Source organism: Anolis carolinensis, unplaced genomic scaffold (assembly GCF_035594765.1).
Source record: "Anolis carolinensis isolate JA03-04 unplaced genomic scaffold, rAnoCar3.1.pri scaffold_7, whole genome shotgun sequence".
In the NCBI taxonomy this organism is placed as follows: domain Eukaryota; kingdom Metazoa; phylum Chordata; class Lepidosauria; order Squamata; family Dactyloidae; genus Anolis; species Anolis carolinensis.
In genome coordinates this window covers 37,051,362-37,073,038 of record NW_026943818.1, presented here as the reverse complement: position 1 = coordinate 37,073,038, position 21,677 = coordinate 37,051,362, and positions in this window count along the sequence as shown.

Sequence of the window (21,677 nt, the reverse complement as noted above, 5' to 3'; positions counted from 1 at the left end):
CATGCACTGGGCTTTACAGTATGAACCACTTGCAATGAAAGTAAGAAGGGTCCCTAATCATCACAATGCTATGTACTGGGCTTTACCCAATCAACCACTTGCAATGAAAGCAAGATCCAAATGAACATAATGCCATGCACTGGGCTTTACAGAATTACCCACTTGCAATGCAATAGGGTTCCACAAAGGTCACAATGGTACATACTGGGCTTTACAGAATCAACCACTAGCAATCAGAGAAGGGTCCATAATGAACACATGTTACGTACTGGTCTTTACAGAATGAACCTCTTGCAATGAAAGCAAGATCCAAATGAACAGAATGCCATGCACTGAGCTTTACAGTATGAACCAGTAGCAATGAGAGAAGAGTCCATAATGATCACATGCTACGTACTGGGCTGTACAGAATCAACCACTAGCAATCAGAGAAGGGTCCATAATGATTACATGCTACCTACTGGTCTTTACAGAATGAACCTCTTGCAATGAAAGCAAGATCGAAATGAACATAATGCTTTGAAATGGGCTTTACAGAATCAACCACTTGCAATGCAATAAGGTTCCACAAAGGTCACAATGGTTCGTACTGGGCTTTAGAGAATCAACCGCTAGCAATGAGAGAAGGGTCCATAATGAACACATGCTATGTACTGGTCTTTACAGAATGAACCTCTTGCAATGAAAGTAGGATCCACAATGAACATAATGCCATGCACTGGGCTTTACAGTGTGAACCACTTGCAATGAAAGTAGGATCCACTATGAACATAATGCTATGCAATGGGTTTTACAGAATGAACCAGTTGAAATAAAATAAGGTTCCACAAAGGTCACAATGGTTCGTACTGGGTTTTAGAGAATCAACCACTAGCAATGAGAGAAAGGTCCATAATGATTACATGCTACCTACTGGTCTTTACAGAATGAACCTCTTGCAATGAAAGCAAGATCGAAATGTAAATAATGCTTTGAACTGGGCTTTACAGAATCAACCACTTGCAATGCAATAAGGTTCCACAAAGGTCACAATGGTTCGTACTGGGCTTTAGAGAATCAACCACTTGCAATGATAGAAGGGTCCATAATGAACACATGCTACGTACTGGGCTTTACAGAATCAACCACTAGCAATCAGAGAAGGGTCCATAATGATTACATGCTACCTACTGGTCTTTACAGAATGAACCTCTTGCAATGAAAGCAAGATCGAAATGAACATAATGCTTTGAAATGGGCTTTACAGTATGAACCACTTGCAATGAAAGTAGTATCCACAATGAACATAATGCCATGCACTGGGCTTTACTGAATTAACCACTTGCAATGCAATAAGGTTCCACAAAGGTCCAATGGTACGTACTGGGCTTTACAGAATCAACCACTAGCAATGAGAGAAGGGTCCATAATGATCACATGCTACGTACTGGGCTTTGCAGAATCAACCACTAGCAATCAGAGAAGGGTCCATAATGATCACATGCTACGTACTGGGCTTTATAGAATGAACCACTTGCAATGAAAGAAGGGTCTCTAATGATCACAATGCTATGTACTGGGCTTTACAGAATTAACCACTTGCAATGCAATAAGGTTCCACAAAGGTCACAATGTTTCGTACTGGGCTTTACAGAATCAACCACTAGCAATCAGAGAGGGGTCCATAATGATTACGTGCTACGTACTGGGCTGTATAGAATCAACCACTAGCAATCAGAGAAGGGTCCATAATGATTACATGATACCTACTGGTTTTTACAGAATGAACCTCTTGTAATGAAAGCAAGATCGAAATGAACATAATGCCATGCACTAAGCTTTACAGTATGAACCACTTGCAATGAAAGTAAGAAGGGTCCCTAATGATCACAATGCTATGTACTGGGCTTTACAGAATCAACCACTTGCAATGAAAGCAAGATCCAAATGAACATAATGCCATGCACTAAGCTTTACAGTATGAACCACTAGCAATGAGAGAAGAGTCCATAATGATCACATGCTACGTACTGGGCTGTACAGAATCAACCACTAGCAATCAGAGAAGGGTACATAATGATTACATGCTACCTACTGGTCTTTACAGAATGAACCTCTTGCAATGAAAGCAAGATCGAAATGAAAATAATGCTTTGAACTGGGCTTTACAGAATCAACCACTTGCAATGCAATAAGGTTCCACAAAGGTCACAATGGTTCGTACTGGGCTTTAGAGAATCAACCACTGATCAATGATAGAAGGGTCCATAATGATCACAATGCTATGTACTGGGCTTTACAGAATCAACCACTTGCAATGAAAGCAAGATCCAAATGAACAGAATGCCATGCACTGAGCTTTACATTATGAACCACTTGCAATGAAAATAAGAAGGGTCAATAATGATCACAATGCTATGTACTGGGCTTTACAGAATCAACCACTAGCAATCAGAGAAGGGTCCATAATGATTACATGCTACCTACTGGTCTTTACAGAATGAACCTCTTGCAATGAAAGCAAGATCGAAATGAAAATAATGCTTTGAACTGGGCTTTACAGAATCAATCACTTGCAATGCAATAAGGTTCCACAAAGGTCACAATGGTTCGTACTGGGCTTTACAGAATGAACCACGTGCAATGCAATAAGGTTCCACAAAGGTCACCATGGTACATACTGGGCTTTAGAGAATCAACCGCTAGCAATGAGAGAAGGGTCCATAATGAACACATGCTATGTACTGGTCTTTACAGAATGAACCTCTTGCAATGAAAGTAGGATCCACAATGAACATAATGCCATGCACTGGGCTTTTTAGTGTGAACCACTTGCAATGAAAGTAGGATCCACTATGAACATAATGCCATGCAATGGGTTTTACAGAATGAACCAGTTGCAATAAATTAAGGTTCCACAAAGGTCACAATGGTTCGTACTGGGCTTTAGAGAATCAACCACTTGCAATGATAGAAGGGTCCATAATGAACACATGCTACGTACTGGGCTTTACAGAATCAACCACTAGCAATCAGAGAAGGGTCCATAATGATTACATGCTACCTACTGGTCTTTACAGAATGAACCTCTTGCAATGAAAGCAAGATCGAAATGAACATAATGCTATGAAAGTATGAACCACTTGCAATGAAAGTAGGATCCACAATGAACATAATGCCATGCACTGGGCTTTACTGAATTAACCACTTGCAATGCAATAAGGTTCCACAAAGGTCACAATGGTACGTACTGGGGTTTAGAGAATCAACCACTAGCAATGAGAGAAGGGTCCATAATGATCACATGCTACGTACTGGTCTTTACAGAATGAACCTCTTGCAATGAAAGCAAGATCGAAATGAACATAATGCTTTGAAATGGGCTTTACAGTATGAACCACTTGCAATGAAGGTAAGAAGGATCCCTAATGATCACAATGCTATGTACTGGGCTTTACAGAATGAACCTCTTGCAATGAAAGCAAGATCCAAATGAACAGAATGCCATGCACTGAGCTTTACAGTGTGAACCAGTAGCAATGAGAGAAGAGTCCATAATGATCACTTGCTACGTACTGGGCTGTACAGAATCAACCACTAGCAATCAGAGAAGGGTCCATAATGATTACATGCTACCTACTGGTCTTTACAGAATGAACCTCTTGCAATGAAAGCAAGATCCTAATGAAAATAATGCTTTGAACTGGGCTTTACAGAATTAACCACTTGCAATGCAATAAGGTTCCACAAAGGTCACAATGGTACGTACTGGGCTTTACAGAATCAACCACTAGCAATGAGAGAACGGTCCATAATGATCACAATGCTATGTATTTCAATCAAAGCAAGATCCAAATGAACAGAATGCCATGGACTGAGCTTTACAGTATGAACCACTTGCAACGAAAGTAGTATCCACAATGAACATAATGCCATGCACTGGCCTTTACAGAATGAACCACTTTCAATGCAATAAGGTTCCACAAAGGTCACAAGGGAACGTACTGGGCTTTACAGAATCAACCACTAGCAATCAGAGAAGGTTCCATAATGATTACATGCTACGTACTGGGCTTTACAGAATGAACCTCTTGCAATGAAAGCAAGTTCCAAATGAACAGAATGCTTTGAACTGGGCTTTACAGAATCTACCACTTGCAATGCAATAAGGTTCCACAAAGGTCACAATGGTACGTACTGGGCTTTAGAGAATCGCTAGCAATGAGAGAAGGGTCCATAATGAACACATGCTACGTACTGGTCTTTACAGAATGACCCTCTTGCAATGAAAGCAAGATCCAAATGAACAGAATGCCATGCACTGAGCTTTACAGTATGAACCACTTGCAATGAAAGTAGGATCCACAATGAACATAATGCCATGCACTGGGCTTTACAGAATTAACCACTTGCAATGCAATAAGGTTCCACAAAGGTCACAATGGTTCGTACTGGGCTTTAGAGAATCAACCAATAGCAATGAAAGAAGGTTCCATAATGAACATATGCTACGTACAGGGCTTCACAGAATGAACAAGTTGCAAAGAAATAAGGTTCCACAAAGGTCACAATGCTACGTACTGGACTTTACAACATCAACCACTTGCAAGGCAATAAGGTTCCACAAAGGTCACAATGCTACGTACTGGACTTTACAACATCAACCACTTGCAATGCAATAAGGTTCCACAAACGTCACAATGGTACGTACTGGGCTTTAGAGAATCAACCACTAGCAATCAGAGAAGGGTCCATAATGATCACATGCTACGTACTGGGCTTTACAGAATCAACCACTTGCAATGGTAGTAGGGTCCATAATGAACACATGCTACGTACTGGTCTTTACAGAATGCACCTCTTGCAATGAAGGGAAGATCCAAATGAACAGAATGCCATGCACTGAGCTTTACAGTATGAACCACTTGCAATGAAAGTAGGATCCACAATGAACATAATGCCATGCACTGGGCTTTACACAATTAACCACTTGCAATGCAATAAGGTTCCACAAAGGTCACAATGCTACGTACTGGATTTTACAACATCAACCACTTGCAATGCAATAAGGTTCCACAAAGGTCACAATGCTACGTAATGGACTTTACAGCATCAACCACTTGCAATGCAACAAGGTTCCACAAGGTCAAAATGGTACGAACTGGGCTTTAGAGAATCAACCACTAGCAATGAGAGAAGGGTCCATAATGATCACATGCTATGTACTGGGCTTTACAGAATCAACCACTAGCAATCAGAGAAGGGTCCATAATGATCACATGTTACCTAATGGTATTTACAGAATTAACCTCTTGCAATGAAAGCAAGATCGAAATGAACATAAAGCTTTGAACTGGGCTTTACAGTATGAAACACTTGCAATGAAAGTAGTATCCACAATGAACATAATGCCATGCACTGGGCTTTACTGAATTAACCACTTGCAATGCAATAATGTTCCACAAAGGTCACAATGGTTCGTACTGGGCTTTAGAGAATCAACCACTAGCAATCAGAGAAGGGTCCATAATGAACACATGCTACGTACTGGTCTTTACAGAATGAACCTCTTGCAATGAAAGCTAGATCGAAATGAAAATAATGCTTTGAACTGGGCTTTACAGAATCAACGACTTGCAATGCAATAAGGTTCCACAAAGGTCACAATGGTTCATACTGGCCTTTAGAGAATCAACCACTAGCAATGATAATAGGGTCCCTAATGAACACATGCTACGTACTGGTCTTTACAGAATGAACCTCTTGCAATGAAAGCAAGATCCAAATGAACAGAATGCCATGCACTGAGCTTTACAGTATGGACCACTTGCAATGAAAGTAGGATCCACAATGAACATAATGCCATGCACTGGGCTTTACAGAATTAACCACTTGCAATGCAGTAAGGTTCCACAAAGGTCACAATGGTACATACTGGGCTTTAGAGTATCAACCACTGGCAATCAGAGAAGGGTCCATAATGATCACATGCTAGGTACTGGGTGTACAGAATCAACCACTAGCAATCAGAGAAGGGTCCATAATGATCACATGCTACGTACAGGGCTTTAGAGTATCAACCACTGGCAATCAGAGAAGGGTCCATAATCACATGCTACGTACTGGGCTTAACAGAAACAACCAGTAGCAATCAGAGAAGGGTCCATAATGAACAGATGCTACGTACTGGGCTTTACAGAATGAACCTCTTGCAATGAAAGCAAGATCCAAATGAACAGAATGCCATGCACTGAGCTTTATAGTATGAACCACTTGCAATGAAAGTAGTATCCACAATGAACATAATGTCATGCACTGGGCTTTACCGTGTGAACCACTTGCAATGAAAGTAGGATCCACAATGAACATAGTGCCATGCACTGGGCTTTACAGAATGAACCAGTTGCAATAAAATAAGGTTCCACAAAGGTCACAATGGTTCGTACTGGGCTTTACAGAATCAACCACTAGCAAGCAGAGAAGTGTCCATAATGATCACATACTACGTACTGCGCTTTACAGAATCAACCACTTGCAATGCAATAAGGTTCCACAAAGGTCACAATGGTTCGTACTGGGCTTTACAGAATCAACCACTAGCAATGAGAGAAGGGTCCATAATGATCACATGCTACGAACTGGGCTTTGCAGAATCAACCACTAGCAATGAGAGAAGGGTCCATAATGATCACATGCTACGTACTGGGCTTTACAGAATCAACCACTTGCAATGCATTAAGGTTCCACAAAGGTCACAATGGTTCGTACTGGGCTTTAGGGAATCAACCACTAGCAATGATAGTAGGGTCCATAATGAACACATGCTACGTACTGGTCTTTACAAAATGAACCTCTTGCAATGAAAGCAAGACCCAAATGAACAGAATGCCATGCATTGAGCTTTACAGTATGAACCACTTGCAATGAAGGTCAGAAGGATCCCTAATGATCACAATGCCATGCACTGGGCTTTACAATGTGAACCACTTACAAAGAAAGTAGGATCCACAATGAACATAATGCCATGCACTGGGCTTTACAGTGTGAACCACTTGCAATGCAATAAGGTTCCACAAAGGTCACAATGGTTTGTACTGGGCTTTACAGAATCAACCACTAGCAATCAGAGAAGTGTCCATAATGATCACATACTACGTACTGCGCTTTAGAGAATGAACATCTTGCAATGAGAGAACGGTCCATAATGATCACAATGCTATGTACTGGGCTTTACAGAATCAACCACTTGCAATGAAAGAAGGGTCCCTAATGATCACAATGCTATGTACTGGGCTTTACAGAATCAACCACTTGCAATGCAATAAAGTTCCACAAAGGTCACAATGGTTCGTACTGGGCTTTACAGAATCAACCACTAGCAATGAGAGAAGGGTCCATAATGATCACATGCTACGAACTGGGCTTTGCAGAATCAACCACTAGCAATGAGAGAAGGGTCCATAATGATCACATGCTACGTACTGGGCTTTACAGAATCAACCACTTGCAATGCATTAAGGTTCCACAAAGGTCACAATGGTTCGTACTGGGCTTTAGGGAATCAACCACTAGCAATGATAGTAGGGTCCATAATGAACACATGCTACGTACTGGTCTTTACAAAATGAACCTCTTGCAATGAAAGCAAGACCCAAATGAACAGAATGCCATGCATTGAGCTTTACAGTATGAACCACTTGCAATGAAGGTCAGAAGGATCCCTAATGATCACAATGCTATGTACTGGGCTTTACAGAATCAACCACTTGCAATGAAAGCAAGATCCAAATGAACAGAATGCCATGCACTGAGCTTTACAGAATCAACCACTTGCAATGAAAGCAAGATCCAAATCAAGAGAATGCCATGCACTGGGCTTTACAATGTGAACCACTTACAAAGAAAGTAGGATCCACAATGAACATAATGCCATGCACTGGGCTTTACAGTGTGAACCACTTGCAATGCAATAAGGTTCCACAAAGGTCACAAGGGTTCGTACTGGGCTTTAGAGAAACAACCACTAGCAATCAGAGAAGTGTCCATAATGATCACAAACTACGTACTGGGCTTTAGAGAATCAACCACTTGCAATGAAAGAAGGGTCCCTAATGATCACAATGCTATGTACTGGGCTTTACAGAATCAACCACTTGCAATGAAAGTAAGATCGAAATGAAAATAATGCTTTGAACTGGGCTTTACAGAATCAACCACTTGCAATGCAATAAGGTTCCACAAAGGTCACAATGGTTCGTACTGGGCTTTAGAGAATCAACCACTAGCAATGATAGAAGGGTCCATAATGAACACATGCTACGTACTGGTCTTTACAAAATGAACCTCTTGCAATGAAAGCAAGATCCAAATGAACAGAATGCCATGCACTGAGTTTTACAGTTTGAACAACTTGCAATGCAAGTAGTATCCACAATGAACATAATGCCATGCACTGGGCTTTACAGAATGAACCACTTGCAATGCAATAAGGTTCCACAAAGGTCACAATGGTACGTACTGGGCTTTACAGAATCAACCACTAGCAATCAGAGAAGGGTCCATAATGAACACATGCTACGTACTGGGCTTTACAGAATGAAACTCTTGCAATGAAAGCAAGATCGAAATGAACATAATGCTTTGAAATGGGCTTTACAGTATGAACCACTTGCAATGAAAGTAGTATCCACAAAGGTCACAATGGTAAATACTGGGCTTTAGAGAATCAACCGCTAGCAATGAGAGAAGGGTCCATAATGAACACATGCTATGTACTGGTCTTTACAGAATGAACCTCTTGCAATGAAAGTAGGATCCACAATGAACATAATGCCATGCACTGGGCTTTACAGTATGAACCAGTAGCAATGAGAGAAGAGTCCATAATGATCACTTGCTACGTACTGGGCTGTACAGAATCAACCACTAGCAATCAGAGAAGGGTCCATAATGATTACATGCTACCTACTGGTCTTTACAGAATGAACCTCTTGCAATGAAAGCAAGATCGAAATGAACATAATGCTTTGAAATGGGCTTTACAGTATGAACCATTTGCAATGAAAGTAGTATCCACAAAGGTCACAATGGTACATACTGGGCTTTAGAGAATCAACCGCTAGCAATGAGAGAAGGGTCCATAATGAACACATGCTACGTACTGGTCTTTACAGAATGAACCTCTTGCAATGAAAGCAAGATCGAAATGTAAATAATGCTTTGACCTGGGCTTTACAGTATGAACCACTTGCAATGAAAGTAGTATCCACAATGAACATAATGACATGCACTGGGCTTTACTGAATTAACCACTTGCAATGCAATAAGGTTCCACAAAGGTCACAATGGTTCGTACTGGGCTTTAGATAATCAACCACTAGCAATGAGAGAAGGGTCCATAATGATCACATGCTACGTACTGGGCTTTACAGAATCAACCACTTGCAATGCATTAAGGTTACACAAAGGTCACAATGGTTCGTACTGGGCTTTAGGGAATCAACCACTAGCAATGATAGTAGGGTCCATAATGAACACATGCTACGTACTGGTCTTTACAAAATGAACCTCTTGCAATGAAAGCAAGACCCAAATGAACAGAATGCCATGCATTGAGCTTTACAGTATGAACCACTTGCAATGAAGGTCAGAAGGATCCCTAATGATCACAATGCCATGCACTGGGCTTTACAATGTGAACCACTTACAAAGAAAGTAGGATCCACAATGAACATAATGCCATGCACTGGGCTTTACAGTGTGAACCACTTGCAATGCAATAAGGTTCCACAAAGGTCACAATGGTTCGTACTGGGATTTAGAGAAACAACCATTAGCAATCAGAGAAGTGTCCATAATGATCACATACTACGTACTGGGCTTTACAGAATCAACCACTTGCAATGAAAGAAGGGTCCCTAATGATCACAATGCTATGTACTGGGCTTTACAGAATCAACCACTTGCAATGAAAGTAGGATCCACAATGAACATAATGCCATGCACTGGGCTTTACAGAATTAACCACTTGCAATGCAGTAAGGTTCCACAAAGGTCACAATGGTACGTACTGGGCTTTAGAGAATCAACCACTAGCAATGAGAGAAGGGTCCATAATGATCACATGCTACGTACTGGGCTTTACAGAATCAACCAGTAGCAATCCGAGAAGGGTCCATAATGAACACATGCTACGTACTGGGCTTTACAGAATGAACCTCTTGCAATGAAAGCAAGATTCAAATGAACAGAATGCCATGCACTGAGCTTTACAGTATGAACCACTAGCAATGACAGAAGAGTCCATAATGATCACATGCTACGTACTGGGCTTTACAGAATGAACCACGTGCAATGCAATAAGGTTCCACAAAGGCCACAATGGTACGTACTGGGCTTTAGAGAATCAACCACTAGCAATCAGAGAAGGGTCCATAATGATTACATGCTACCTACTGGTCTTTACAGAATGAACCTCTTGCAATGAAAGCAAGATCGAAATGAAAATAATGCTTTGAACTGGGCTTTACAGAATCAATCACTTGCAATGCAATAAGGTTCCACAAAGGTCACAATGGTTCGTACTGGGCTTTACAGAATGAACCACGTGCAATGCAATAAGGTTCCACAAAGGTCACAATGGTACGTACTGGGCTTTAGATAATCAACCACTAGCAATGAGAGAAGGGTCCATAATGATCACATGCTACGTACTGGGCTTTACAGAATCAACCACTTGCAATGCATTAAGGTTCCACAAAGGTCACAATGGTTCGTACTGGGCTTTAGAGAATCAACAACTAGCAATGATTGTAGGGTCCATAATGAACACATGCTACGTACTGGTCTTTACAAAATAAACCTCTTGCAATGAAAGAAAGACCCAAATGAACAGAATGCCATGCATTGAGCTTTACAGTATGAACCACTTGCAATGAAGGTCAGAAGGATCCCTAATGATCACAATGCTATGTACTGGGCTTTACAGAATCAACCACTTGCAATGAAAGCAAGATCCAAATGAACAGAATGCCATGCACTGAGCTTTACAGAATTAACCACTTGCAATGCAATAAGGTTCCACAAAGGTCACAATGCTACGTACTGGGCTTTAGAGAATCAACCACTAGCAATCAGAGAAGGGTCCATAATGATTACATGCTACGTACTGGTCTTTACAGAATGAACCTCTTGCAATGAAAGCAAGATCGAAATGAAAATAATGCTTTGAACTGGGCTTTACAGAATCAGCCACTTGCAATGCAATAAGGTTCCACAAAGGTCACAATGGTTCGTACTGGGCTTTAGAAAATCAACCACTGATCAATGATAGAAGGGTCCATAATGAACACATGCTACGTACTGGTCTTTTCAGAATGAACCTTTGCAATGCAAGTAGTATCCACAATAACAGAATGCCATGCACTGGGCTTTACAGAATGAACCATTTGCAATGCAATAAGGTTCCACAAAGGTCACAATGGTACGTACTGGGCTTTACAGAATCAACCACTAGCAATCAGAGAAGGGTCCATAATGAACACATGCTACGTACTGGGCTTTACAGAATCAACCACTTGCAATGAAAGCAAGATCCAAATAAACAGAATGCCATGCACTGGGCTTTACAGTGTGAACCACTTACAAAGAAAGTAGGATCCACAATGAACATAATGCCATGCACTGGGCTTTACAGTGTGAACCACTTGCAATGCAATAAGGTTCCACAAAGGTCACAATGGTTCGTACTGGGCTTTAGAGAATCAACCACTAGCAATGATAGTAGGATCCATAATGAACACATGCTACGTACTGGTCTTTACAGAATGAACCTCTTACAATGAAAGCAAGATCCAAATGAACAGAATGCCATGCACTGAGCTTTACAGTATGAACCACTTGAAATGAAAGTAAGAAGGGTCCCTAATGATCACAATGCTATGTACTTGTCTTTACAGAATGAACCACTTGCAATGAAAGTAGGATCCACAATGAACAGAATGCCATGCACTGGGCTTTACTGAATTAACCACTTGCAATGCAATAAGGTTCCACAAAGGTCACAATGGTACGTACTGGGCTTTAGAGAATCAACCACTAGCAATGAGAGAAGGGTCCATAATGATCACCTGCTACGTACTGGGCTGTACAGAATGAACCACTAGCAATGAGAGAAGGGTCCATAATGATCACATGCTACGTACTGGGCTTTACACAATTAACCACTTGCAATGCAATAAGGTTCCACAAAGGTCACAATGCTACGTACTGGGCTTTAGAGAATCAACCACTAGCAATGATAGTAGGGTCCATAATGAACACATGCTACGTACTGGTCTTTACAAAATGAACCTCTTGCAATGAAAGCAAGACCCAAATGAACAGAATGCCATGCATTGAGCTTTACAGTATGAACCACTTGCAATGAAGGTCAGAAGGATCCCTAATGATCACAATGCTATGTACTGGGCTTTACAGAATCAACCACTTGCAATGAAAGGAAGATCCAAATGAACAGAATGCCATGCACTGGGCTTTACAGAATTAACCACTTGCAATGCAATAAGGTTCCACAAAGGTCACAATGGTTCGTACTGGGCTTTAGAGAATCAACCACTAGCAATGATAGTAGGATCCATAATGAACACATGCTACGTACTGGTCTTTACAGAATGAACCTCTTACAATGAAAGCAAGATCCAAATGAACAGAATGCCATGCACTGGGCTTTACAGTGTGAACCACTTGCAATGAAAGTAGGATCCACTATGAACATAATGCCATGCAATGGGTTTTGCAGAATGAACCAGTTGCAATAAAATAAGGTTCCACAAAGGTCACAATGGTTCGTACTGGGTTTTAGAGAATCAACCACTAGCAATGAGAGAAAGGTCCATAATGATTACATGCTACCTACTGGTCTTTACAGAATGAACCTCTTGCAATGAAAGCAAGATCGAAATGTAAATAATGCTTTGAACTGGGCTTTACAGAATCAACCACTTGCAATAAGGTTCCACAAAGGTCACAATGCTACGTACTGGGCTTTAGAGAATCAACCACTAGCAATCAGAGAAGGGTCCATAATGAACACATGCTACGTACTGGTCTTTACAAAATGAACCTCTTGCAATGAAAGCAAGACCCAAATGAACAGAATGCCATGCATTGAGCTTTACAGTATGAACCACTTGCAATAAAGGTAAGAAGGATCCCTAATGATCACAATGCTATGTACTGGGCTTTACAGAATCAACCACTTGCAATGAAAGCAAGATCCAAATGAACAGAATGCCATGCACTGAGCTTTACAGTATGAACCAGTAGCAATGAGAGAAGAGTCCATAATGATCACATGCTACGTACTGGGCTGTACAGAATCAACCACTAGCAATCAGAGAAGGGTCCATAATGATTACATGCTACCTACTGGTCTTTACAGAATGAACCTCTTGCAATGAAAGCAAGATCGAAATGAACATAATGCTTTGAAATGGGCTTTACAGTATGAACCACTTGCAATGAAGGTAAGAAGGATCCCTAATGATCACATGCTACGTACTGGGCTTTACAGAATTAACCACTTGCAATGCAATAAGGTTCCACAAAGGTCACAATGCTACGTACTGGGCTTTAGAGAATCAACCACTAGCAATCAGAGAAGGGTCAATAATGATTACATGCTTCCTACTGATCTTTACAGAATGAACCTCTTGCAATGAAAGCAAGATCGAAATGAAAATAATGCTTTGAACTGGGCTTTACAGAATCAACCACTTGCAATGCAATAAGGTTCCACAAAGGTCACAATGGTTCGTACTGGGCTTTAGAGATTCAACCACTGATCAATGATAGAAGGGTCCATAATGAACACATGCTACGTACTGGTCTTTACAGAATGAACTTCTTGCAATGAAAGCAAGATCCAAATGAACAGAATGCCATGCACTGAGCTTTACAGTATGAACCACTTGCAATGAAAGTAAGAAGGGTCCCTAATGATCACAATGCTATGTACTGGGCTTTACAGAATCAACCACTTGCAATCAGAGAAGGGTCCGTAATGATTACATGCTACCTACTGGTCTTTACAGAACGAACCTCTTGCAATGAAAGCAAGATCGAAATGAAAATAATGCTTTGAACTGGGCTTTACAGAATCAATCACTTGCAATGCAATAAGGTTCCACAAAGGTCACAATGGTTCGTACTGGGCTTTACAGAATGAACCACGTGCAATGCAATAAGGTTCCACAAAGGCCACCATGGTACATACTGGGCTTTAGAGAATCAACAGCTAGCAATGAGAGAAGGGTCCATAATGAACACATGCTATGTACTGGTCTTTACAGAATGAACCTCTTGCAATGAAAGTAGGATCCACAATGAACATAATGCCATGCAATGGGTTTTACAGAAATGAAAATAATGCTTTGAACTGGGCTTTACAGAATCAATCACTTGCAATGCAATAAGGTTCCACAAAGGTCACAATGGTTCGTACTGGGCTTTACAGAATGAACCACGTGCAATGCAATAAGGTTCCACAAAGGTCACAATGCTACGTACTGGGGTTTAGAGAATCAACCACTAGCAATCAGAGAAGGGTCCATAATGATTACATGCTACCTACTGGTCTTTACAGAATGAACCTCTTGCAATGAAAGCAAGATCGAAATGAAAATAATGCTTTGAACTAGGCTTTACAGAATCAACCACTTGCAATGCAATAAGGTTCCACAAAGGTCACAATGGTTCGTACTGGGCTTTAGAGAATCAACCGCTAGCAATGACAGAAGGGTCCATTATGAACATAATGCCATGCAATGGGTTTTACAGAATGAACCAGTTGCAATAAAATAAGGTTCCACAAAGGTCACAATGGTTCGTACTGGGTTTTAGAGAATCAACCACTAGCAATGAGAGAAAGGTCCATAATGATTACATGCTACCTACTGGTCTTTACAGAATGAACCTCTTGCAATGAAAGCAAGATCGAAATGTAAATAATGCTTTGAAATGGGCTTTACAGTATGAACCACTTGCAATGAAGGTAAGAAGGATCCCTAATGATCACATGCTACGTACTGGGCTTTACAGAATGAACCACGTGCAATGCAATAAGGTTCCACAAAGGCCACAATGCAACGTACTGGGCTTTAGAGAATCAACCACTAGCAATCAGAGAAGGGTCCATAATGATTACATGCTACCTACTGGTCTTTACAGAATGAACCTCTTGCAATGAAAGCAAGATCGAAATGAACATAATGCTTTGAAATGGGCTTTACAGTATGAACCACTTGCAATGAAGGTAAGAAGGATCCCTAATGATCACATGCTACGTACTGGGCTTTACAGAATGAACCACGTGCAATGCAATAAGGTTCCACAAAGGCCACAATGCAACGTACTGGGCTTTAGAGAATCAACCACTAGCAATCAGAGAAGGGTCCATAATGATTACATGCTACCTACTGGTCTTTTCAGAATGAACCTCTTGCAATGAAAGCAAGATCGAAATGAAAATAATGCTTTGAACTGGGCTTTACAGAATCAACCAATTGCAATGCAATAAGATTCCACAAAGGTCACAATGGTTCGTACTGGGCTTTAGAGAATCAACCACTGATCAATGATAGAAGGGTCCATAATGAACACATGCTACGTACTGGTCTTTTCAGAATGAACCTTTGCAATGCAAGTAGTATCCACAATAACAGAATGCCATGCACTGGGCTTTACAGAATGAACCATTTGCAATGCAATAAGGTTCCACAAAGGTCACAATGGTACGTACTGGGCTTTACAGAATCAACCACTAGCAATCAGAGAAGGGTCCATAATGAACACATGCTACGTACTGGGCTTTACAGAATCAACCACTTGCAATGAAAGCAAGATCCAAATAAACAGAATGCCATGCACTGGGCTTTACAGTGTGAACCACTTACAAAGAAAGTAGGATCCACAATGAACATAATGCCATGCACTGGGCTTTACAGTGTGAACCACTTGCAATGCAATAAGGTTCCACAAAGGTCACAATGGTTCGTACTGGGCTTTAGAGAATCAACCACTAGCAATGATAGTAGGATCCATAATGAACACATGCTACGTACTGGTCTTTACAGAATGAACCTCTTACAATGAAAGCAAGATCCAAATGAACAGAATGCCATGCACTGAGCTTTACAGTATGAACCACTTGAAATGAAAGTAAGAAGGGTCCCTAATGATCACAATGCTATGTACTTGTCTTTACAGAATGAACCACTTGCAATGAAAGTAGGATCCACAATGAACAGAATGCCATGCACTGGGCTTTACTGAATTAACCACTTGCAATGCAATAAGGTTCCACAAAGGTCACAATGGTACGTACTGGGCTTTAGAGAATCAACCACTAGCAATGAGAGAAGGGTCCATAATGATCACCTGCTACGTACTGGGCTGTACAGAATGAACCACTAGCAATGAGAGAAGGGTCCATAATGATCACATGCTACGTACTGGGCTTTACACAATTAACCACTTGCAATGCAATAAGGTTCCACAAAGGTCACAATGCTACGTACTGGGCTTTAGAGAATCAACCACTAGCAATGATAGTAGGGTCCATAATGAACACATGCTACGTACTGGTCTTTACAAAATGAACCTCTTGCAATGAAAGCAAGACCCAAATGAACAGAATGCCATGCATTGAGCTTTACAGTATGAACCACTTGCAATGAAGGTCAGAAGGATCCCTAATGATCACAATGCTATGTACTGGGCTTTACAGAATCAACCACTTGCAATGAAAGCAAGATCCAAATGAACAGAATGCCATGCACTGAGCTTTACGGAATCAACCACTTGCAATGAAAGCAAGATCCAAATGAAGAGAATGCCATGCACTGGGCTTTACAGTGTGAACCACTTACAAAGAAAGTAGGATCCACAATGAACATAATGCCATGCACTGGGCTTTACAGTGTGAACCACTTGCAATGCAATAAGGTTCCACAAAGGTCACAATGGTTCGTACTGGGCTTTAGAGAATCAACCACTAGCAATGATAGTAGGATCCATAATGAACACATGCTACGTACTGGTCTTTACAGAATGAACCTCTTACAATGAAAGCAAGATCCAAATGAACAGAATGCCATGCACTGGGCTTTACAGTGTGAACCACTTGCAATGAAAGTAGGATCCACTATGAACATAATGCCATGCAATGGGTTTTGCAGAATGAACCAGTTGCAATAAAATAAGGTTCCACAAAGGTCACAATGGTTCGTACTGGGTTTTAGAGAATCAACCACTAGCAATGAGAGAAAGGTCCATAATGATTACATGCTACCTACTGGTCTTTACAGAATGAACCTCTTGCAATGAAAGCAAGATCGAAATGTAAATAATGCTTTGAACTGGGCTTTACAGAATCAACCACTTGCAATAAGGTTCCACAAAGGTCACAATGCTACGTACTGGGCTTTAGAGAATCAACCACTAGCAATCAGAGAAGGGTCCATAATGAACACATGCTACGTACTGGTCTTTACAAAATGAACCTCTTGCAATGAAAGCAAGACCCAAATGAACAGAATGCCATGCATTGAGCTTTACAGTATGAACCACTTGCAATAAAGGTAAGAAGGATCCCTAATGATCACAATGCTATGTACTGGGCTTTACAGAATCAACCACTTGCAATGAAAGCAAGATCCAAATGAACAGAATGCCATGCACTGAGCTTTACAGTATGAACCAGTAGCAATGAGAGAAGAGTCCATAATGATCACATGCTACGTACTGGGCTGTACAGAATCAACCACTAGCAATCAGAGAAGGGTCCATAATGATTACATGCTACCTACTGGTCTTTACAGAATGAACCTCTTGCAATGAAAGCAAGATCGAAATGAACATAATGCTTTGAAATGGGCTTTACAGAATCAACCACTTGCAATGCAATAAGGTTCCACAAAGGTCACAATGGTTCGTACTGGGCTTTAGAGAATCAACCACTGATCAATGATAGAAGGGTCCATAATGAACACATGCTACGTACTGGTCTTTACAGAATGAACTTCTTGCAATGAAAGCAAGATCCAAATGAACAGAATGCCATGCACTGAGCTTTACAGTATGAACCACTTGCAATGAAAGTAAGAAGGGTCCCTAATGATCACAATGCTATGTACTGGGCTTTACAGAATCAACCACTTGCAATCAGAGAAGGGTCCGTAATGATTACATGCTACCTACTGGTCTTTACAGAACGAACCTCTTGCAATGAAAGCAAGATCGAAATGAAAATAATGCTTTGAACTGGGCTTTACAGAATCAATCACTTGCAATGCAATAAGGTTCCACAAAGGTCACAATGGTTCGTACTGGGCTTTACAGAATGAACCACGTGCAATGCAATAAGGTTCCACAAAGGCCACCATGGTACATACTGGGCTTTAGAGAATCAACAGCTAGCAATGAGAGAAGGGTCCATAATGAACACATGCTATGTACTGGTCTTTACAGAATGAACCTCTTGCAATGAAAGTAGGATCCACAATGAACATAATGCCATGCATTGGGCTTTACAGTGTGAACCACTTGCAATGAAAGTAGGATCCACTATGAACATAATGCCATGCAATGGGTTTTACAGAAATGAAAATAATGCTTTGAACTGGGCTTTACAGAATCAATCACTTGCAATGCAATAAGGTTCCACAAAGGTCACAATGGTTCGTACTGGGCTTTACAGAATGAACCACGTGCAATGCAATAAGGTTCCACAAAGGTCACAATGCTACGTACTGGGGTTTAGAGAATCAACCACTAGCAATCAGAGAAGGGTCCATAATGATTACATGCTACCTACTGGTCTTTACAGAATGAACCTCTTGCAATGAAAGCAAGATCGAAATGAAAATAATGCTTTGAACTAGGCTTTACAGAATCAACCACTTGCAATGCAATAAGGTTCCTCAAAGGTCACAATGGTTCGTACTGGGCTTTAGAGAATCAACCGCTAGCAATGACAGAAGGGTCCATTATGAACATAATGCCATGCAATGGGTTTTACAGAATGAACCAGTTGCAATAAAATAAGGTTCCACAAAGGTCACAATGGTTCGTACTGGGTTTTAGAGAATCAACCACTAGCAATGAGAGAAAGGTCCATAATGATTACATGCTACCTACTGGTCTTTACAGAATGAACCTCTTGCAATGAAAGCAAGATCGAAATGAACATAATGCTTTGAACTGGGCTTTACAGAATCAACCACTTGCAATAAGGTTCCACAAAGGTCACAATGCTACGTACTGGGCTTTAGAGAATCAACCACTAGCAATCAGAGAAGGGTCCATAATGATTACATGCTACCTACTGGTCTTTACAGAATGAACCTCTTGCAATGAAAGCAAGATCGAAATGAACATAATGCTTTGAAATGGGCTTTACAGTATGAACCACTTGCAATGAAGGTAAGAAGGATCCCTAATGATCACATGCTACGTACTGGGCTTTACAGAATGAACCACGTGCAATGCAATAAGGTTCCACAAAGGCCACAATGCAACGTACTGGGCTTTAGAGAATCAACCACTAGCAATCAGAGAAGGGTCCATAATGATTACATGCTACCTACTGGTCTTTTCAGAATGAACCTCTTGCAATGAAAGCAAGATCGAAATGAAAATAATGCTTTGAACTGGGCTTTACAGAATCAACCAATTGCAATGCAATAAGGTTCCACAAAGGTCACAATGGTTCGTACTGGGCTTTAGAGAATCAACCGCTAGCAATGACAGAAGTGTCCATAATGAACACATGCTATGGACTGGTCTTTACAGAATGAACCTCTTGCAATGAAAGTAGGATCCACAATGAACATAATGCCATGCACTGGGCTTTACAGTGTGAACCACTTGCAATGAAAGTAGGATCCACTATGAACATAATGCCATGCAATGGGTTTTACAGAATGAACCAGTTGCAATAAAATAAGGTTCCACAAAGGTCACAATGGTTCGTACTGGGTTTTAGAGAATCAACCACTAGCAATGAGAGAAAGGTCCATAATGATTACATGCTACCTACTGGTCTTTACAGAATGAACCTCTTGCAATGAAAGCAAGATCGAAATGTAAATAATGCTTTGAACTGGGCTTTACAAAATCAACCACTTGCAATGCAATAAGGTTCCACAAAGGTCACAATGGTTCGTACTGGGCTTTAGAGAATCAACCACTTGCAATGATAGAATGGTCCATAATGAACACATGCTACGTACTGGGCTTTACAGAATCAACCACTTGCAATCAGAGAAGGGTCCATAATGATTACATGCTACCTACTGGTCTTTACAGAATGAACCTCTTGCAATGAAAGCAAGATCGAAATGAACATAATGCTTTGAAATGGGCATTACAGTATGAACCACTTGCAATGAAAGTAGTATCCACAATGAACATAATGCCATGCACTGGGCTTTACTGAATTAACCACTTGCAATGCAATAAGGTTCCACAAAGGTCACAATGGTACGTACTGGGCTTTACAGAATCAACCACTAGCAATGAGAGAAGGGTCCATAATGATCACATGCTACGTACTGGTCTTTACAGAATCAACCTCTTGCAATGAAAGCAAGACCCAAATGAACAGAATGCCATGCACTGAGCTTTACAGTATGAACCACTTGCAATGAAAGTAAGAAGGGTACCTAATGATCACAATGCTATGTACTGGGCTTTACAGAATCAACCACTTGCAATCAGAGAAGGGTCCGTAATGATTACATGCTACCTACTGGTCTTTACAGAATGAACCTCTTGCAATGAAAGCAAGATCGAAATGAAAATAATGCTTTGAACTGGGCTTTACACAATCAACCACTTGCAATGCAATAAGGTTCCACAAAGGTCACAATGGTTCGTACTGGGCTTTAGAGAATCAACCACTGATCAATGATAGAAGGGTCCATAATGAACACATGCTACGTACTGGTCTTTACAGAATGAACTTCTTGCAATGAAAGCAAGATCCAAATGAACAGAATGCCATGCACTGAGCTTTACAGTATGAACCACTTGCAATGAAAGTAAGAAGGGTCCCTAATGATCACAATGCTATGTACTGGGCTTTACAGAATCAACCACTTGCAATCAGAGAAGGGTCCGTAATGATTACATGCTACCTACTGGTCTTTACAGAACGAACCTCTTGCAATGAAAGCAAGATCGAAATGAAAATAATGCTTTGAACTGGGCTTTACAGAATCAATCACTTGCAATGCAATAAGGTTCCACAAAGGTCACAATGGTTCGTACTGGGCTTTACAGAATGAACCACGTGCAATGCAATAAGGTTCCACAAAGGTCACCATGGTACATACTGGGCTTTAGAGAATCAACGGCTAGCAATGAGAGAAGGGTCCATAATGAACACATGCTATGTACTGGTCTTTACAGAATGAACCTCTTGCAATGAAAGTAGGATCCACAATGAACATAATGCCATGCATTGGGCTTTACAGTGTGAACCACTTGCAATGAAAGTAGGATCCACTATGAACATAATGCCATGCAATGGGTTTTACAGAAATGAAAATAATGCTTTGAACTGGGCTTTACAGAATCAATCACTTGCAATGCAATACGGTTCCACAAAGGTCACAATGGTTCGTACTGGGCTTTAC